This window comes from Grammomys surdaster, unplaced genomic scaffold, assembly GCF_004785775.1.
Source record: "Grammomys surdaster isolate TR1022 unplaced genomic scaffold, NIH_TR_1.0 236, whole genome shotgun sequence".
In the NCBI taxonomy this organism is placed as follows: Eukaryota; Metazoa; Chordata; class Mammalia; order Rodentia; family Muridae; genus Grammomys; species Grammomys surdaster.
The window spans coordinates 151,780-157,569 of NW_021604681.1; the positions used below are offsets into that span (position 1 = coordinate 151,780).

Sequence of the window (5,790 nt, forward strand, 5' to 3'; positions counted from 1 at the left end):
GCTGTGATGAAGCACTGTGAGTGAAAAGCAAATTGGGGAGGGAAGAGTTTATTTGGCTTACACTTCTTTATTGCTGTTCATCATCGTAGGAAGTCAGAACAGAAACTAAACCAGGGCAGAAACCTGGAGGCAGGAGCTGAATGTTGCTTACTGGCTTCCTTGGTTAGTCTGATTTCTTATAGAACCTAGAACCACCAGCCCAGGGATGGATCCACCCACAATGAGATGGGTCCTCTCCCATCCATTATTAATTAAGAAAATGCCTTTACAGGTCTACCCACAACCCAGTCTTACGGAGGAATTTTCTTACTTGAGGTTCCAGTGCCTCAGATGACTTTACCTTGTGTCAACTTGATATAAATCTGGCTAACACACTGTGTATAATAACAGTAGGATTAACTGTAACTTTTTATGGCTAAAGATATTAATAACCATTATGAAGTAAATGCATGTATATAATATATAAACTAATGTGGATCTCCTAAAAGAATATGTTTAAAATAACAAACATGTTATGATGTATTATTGAAAACCTTTGGATACCATGGTCTAAACAAAGCCCTTTGTAGTGATATAATCCATACTCACATTTCTCTTCTCTACTCTAAACAAACACACGAGCACAGACACACACACACACACACACACACACACACACACACACACAAACACAACACACATACCTGGTCAAAGAAACTGTCTTACCTTGTTTTTAGGGAATGTAATATTTGATTTTGCAGTAGTAATTGCATCTTTGTATATATTAAATGGAAATATTTAAAAAATACTAAGAAGTAGAATATACTGTATAATTTTAGCTGTATAATTGTCCAAATGGACAATTTGGAGGAACATTTCATTCCACTCTCCCCAACATGATTATGTGCTTTAGAAAACTGCACTTTGTTTTCCTTAACATAGTGGGGCAGTTTGAGCTGATCCAGAGTTTTTTTTTTGAAACTCATAAGTACAAATATTAGTACACAATTTAAAAGCCATAAGATTTGTGATAAGTTATCACTACTTAATATTTTCCAATATAAATTATTTTGGAACCATGAGATCATTAAAAAAACTAAGACAAGAAAATGACAGGGGAGAAAGTGGTAGGTGTGTCCTCAATATTAAATTAAGTGACTTTAGGCAAGTTTGGCACATAGATTGCTGACACTTTCCTCCCATTGTTCAAGAATATAAATTATTTCCACGAATGTGCTGTTACGTGTGTTTTTGAAATGAGGAGAGAGAGATGTAGGAATTTCTGAATGTTCCTTAGAGTCCAAGTGTCAGCATTGTCTTTGTTCTCCTTTGAATCAGTTATACTTAAAAGGAACTCACTTAGCGATAAGAAATGATCAAGGAAAGCTTTTACAGGGAAAGCGAGAGGGCAGCTCCCTTGTCCCAGCATGGCTCATTTCCCAAGAAGTCAAAGCTGATACCCAGGAGGCCTTGACTATCCTGCTTCATTTCTGTTTTAAGTAAAGTAACTGAACACCTTTCCTCTCTTTTAGTTTCAGGAAATACACTCTAGCAGTTGTATAAAGTCCAGGGCGTGTGGAGCCTTGGGAGATATGTCAAGTGTTAGTGGATGAGGAGGATCTGAGAAACAGGAATCCAAGGACTGAGTGATGCTCAGCTGCTCTACCAGGTGAAAGTTAAAGTGCACTAGAGATCCAGGTGAGACATTTCCACTTAGCCCTTTGTGTCGACATCATCTTATTTCTTTTCCTGGATTTCCTTGTACTCGCATCAGATCTCCATCAGGTTCTTGCATGTCTACCAGTTCGCAAGCTGCTTGTTGTGTAGAAATGTGTTGCTATGATTTTCTGCTTCACTTTATGCCTTTGCTTTATGTACTCATGTCCTGATTATAAATAATAAAATGTGTTGGCACATATATGAATGGGAACATCTATATAAATGCTGGTGATATGCAGTGTGTAATTACTGTTTTTAAATGAATACATACCTAAAAGCATGAGCTGGTAGTAACATGTAACTGAATGAACTATAAATGCATTATCAGCTCACTAACTGTAATGGTGAAGGTTGAATTCGGTAGCTTATCGAAATGAAACATGTTACAGTATCAACCTAATGTTTTTGGTATCTTTCATAGTACTTTTTGGATACATCAGTTCACTTAGAGCATATTTATGAAGCAGTTGATTTATTGTAGGCACTTGAAATTTGATTAGAGAGTACAACTATTTGCTTCATAGAAATGGGGATATTGAAAAAGGAGACAAAAAATAAAATACAAACAAGTAATATTTAGCTGAATATCAGATATTAAGAAAATCTATGTGGAATTTTCAAAGAATAAATATTAGGAATCTGTTAAAGCACCATTTACAGAAATAAGAAAGGTAACTGCTACTGCAGATGTTGGAGGAAATGGAACTTTTGTACTATCTTGGTAGGAACATCAAGTTGTGGAGACATTGTGGAAAACTGTGTGGAGATGTCTCAAAATTTGCAGCTAGCTAGAACTGTACCATAGAACACAGTAACATCCTTACTGGGTGATTATTCAAATAAATGCCCTTCAATATGCTAAGTAGGCATGTGCATACCAATATTTATTGTAACACTATTCATAATTGCCAAGAAATGTAATTTATTTAAGTGTCCATCAACTAATGAATAAGTAACGAAAATGTGGCAAATATATACCATGGAGTACTATTAAGCTCAATAGAGAAATGATTCATGTCATTTATAATTGCATGGGTATACTAAAGTATATAAGAATCCTCAACACAAAATTACCTAACTTCATTTAACCATTATATGGTACATAAGTATTTGGAAAGAACATAATGTGTGCAATCAATAGATAAAATTTTAATTTGTAAATTAAAATTTAAGTTAAGTCTGTCATGATGGCACAGTGGGTAAAGGTATTTGACACCAATCTGGATGACCTGAGTTTTATCCCCAGGGCTCATAGAGAGAATCATCTTCCACAAGATGTCATTTGATTTTACACACACACCACATGCATGCACACATATACATAACACATGTAATGCAATTTTAAAAATTACGTCTACTGAGGAGCAATTGTAATTGCACTGGCGGGTAACATGGGGTTGGTAGTCGGCCTGTGTTTAGGGTTTGTTTCTCAATTATAAGCCAAGTCACAATTGGATACAGCAATCACCATTCATTTCTCTTGCTGAATCTGGTTCAGCAATGGAAGACAGAAGCCTTAGAGAAGCATCAGTTCTTATTTTATTGAGTAATATGTAAGACGACAGCCTTTTATGTTTGCAATACCTTCACAAATTCCAAAAGGTCAAATTTCAGATGTATAACATACGACAAGCTAACCATGCAAAAGCACCTTGGAGTGTACTGTGAAATTCTCTGAAGCATATAACTTTACAGGCTGCAGTGGACTGGAAATGAGGACAAGAATCTAATACTTAGCCAAAATATTTTTCTGGTGACATAATAATTGGAGAGCCAAGAACCACATCACACTCCAGCTTTCTGGCTTCTTCCCAGGAGTCTAAACAGTTGTTTCCTGAGAAATACCACTTGAATAATTTCTTGGCCTTTGGACAGGATACCACAAGGCTAAAATTTCAATGTTCTTATTTTTTCTTTGTAAACTGGAGCCAGGAATTTTTAATATTTTAATGTGTATTTCTTACACTTCAGTAATACGATTATAGTTCAGATAATCTCAGCTACAGTTCCTAATATTATTCTGAGAATAGAGAAAAATCTTAGGAAAAGAGAAGCTCAGTAGATTATAGAAGGTTCTATATGCTTAGTATAAAAAGGTCAGGATCTCTGAAGGGAGATTGTTACTGGAGTCTTCAAAGTAAGGCATAGCTATATACATATATGTCAGTCACAGAACAGAAGAGGGGTCTTCAGAGTGGATTGGTGAAGAATTGTATTCATTGATATATGATAAAAGAAGCCTGAGGGCTAACCTACTTCTTGCCTTTAAAAATATACTGATGACTCAGATGTGGAAGACAGTCATTCAGTCCTCTCTTTATTCTCAAATGATGCAATAGACTCAAGAAGAAACCATGAGAGATTTGGGTTAGACTTAATCAGAAATCTTTATTGTGAAACATTGGAAATGGTTCCTGAGGAATGTTGTGGAATCTTTTCACTAAAGAGGATTATAAAAAGGAGAGTCTTATCTGTTGATGGTATGAGAATCATAGCAAGACCTACTGACTCTAAGATTTCTTCCATAGGACTGGATCTTATACCCTAGTTCTTTGGGAATTGTGCTGTCTTCATATAATGATACATTGCACTAGCATGATTTCCATTTTGTTGGCTGCTTGTATGAAGTCTATATACATATTTAAATGTATTCAGTGACAAATAGTATCTATATCATCCATTCTGTTTTGGAAGAGGAGATTACAATTACAGTATGAGCCTTGCCAGTCCACAGACATTCTATTAATATCTTAAGATTTTAATTTTGTAAAACAATCAGCATTTGAGTAATTATCCTTTCACAGATATCAGGAAGTTAGCAGATTTGAAATTCTATTCTTGTTAGTTGATTTGTTTCAGTTCATATTAATAGCTCTACATAGGGCTTGTAGAGACAATTCGCAAGAAGTTTCTGGATCCCACACATATTTTGAAAGGTAGGTTTATATTTTCTTAAATAAACTGTCTAACAAACTTCCTATAGTAAAGCCAAGGATTATTTAAAGGGCTTTTCTGGGGAGTAATTGGAGTTGACTATGATACTGAGCACTGTTTCTTCATGATTTTTAAAACTGAAGTACTGAAGAAAAAAGATGTAATTAGGCTTACAGTGGTGATAGAACTTGGGCCAAAACACAGGTCCCATAACACACACCACTGTATCTTGCTGTGCCCTGTCAGGAGTTTGTGTGTACCTGTTAAATGTGAGAATCCATTGGTTCATTAGTTTGTAGCAACCATGATGAAATGAGACAGAATTAAGAAGGATGGTTCTTTTTGGAAAGGTCCAGGAAAGGCACTGTGACACAGTATTGTAATAGTTCTTATTACTTTAAAGATAGACTTTAGCTTTTGAAATTCTAAGATTTCAGGTGGGCGTTGATTTACCATGCTTGAGAATAAAAGCCATTGATAGGTATGGTAACAAAATTGCTTTAAACATCATAGATATTAGTTACGAAAATAAGTAGGCAGTTATTGGCTGTGAAAAAAATCTCATTACATCTTATGAAAAATAGCGTTCATAGCCATTGAGTTCTCTAAAATGACCATAGCAAGCAACATCTGTGTCGCTTGAATTTGAAGCCCCATCTGTGTCATCAAGTATATGGACAACACAACAAGTGAGATTTGTGAGGCAGTGTGGCAGTTTGAAAGCTAAGTGATAATGTGAAAGGGTAACATCACTGATAAGCAATGTGAACAAAACCAGTAAGTCAAACCTACACACGAGCAGCTACTCTGTCCAGCTTCTTTTCATCCTCCTTTTCCCCTCCTCTGCCTTTTGTATCTCCAGCAGATATGCATACAAAGATGAAATATGAAATATGTATTGGAGTCCAATTCAGGAGGCAGAGCAGTAAATAGAAATGATACAGTCTCATGAAGAGATTTGTTTGTTTGTTTGTTTGGTTGGTTGGTTGGTTGGTTGGTTGGCTGGTTTTGGAAATGGATCTGTGTGAATCTACACTATGGGGTCTCAAAAAAAGGAATGATGTATGTGATAAATAGGAAGATTCTATTATCCTCTCCCTTGATTATTTTATATCTATCTATCTATCTATCTATCTATCTATCTATCTATCTATCTAT

General features: G+C 35.5%; 1 protein-coding gene across 2 annotated transcripts in view; it reads left to right on the plus strand.

Annotated features, from left to right (window-relative positions):
• Positions 1–1,444: 1,444 nt before the first annotated feature.
• The window catches only part of Il13ra2 (interleukin 13 receptor subunit alpha 2), a 49,710-nt gene continuing 45,364 nt past the window's right edge, over positions 1,445–5,790 (plus strand). For both annotated transcript variants that reach the window (XM_028773879.1, XM_028773890.1), the window contains exon 1: positions 1,445–1,677. The gene's annotated coding sequence lies outside the window, so the exon portion shown is untranslated. The remainder of the gene's footprint in view (positions 1,678–5,790) is intronic.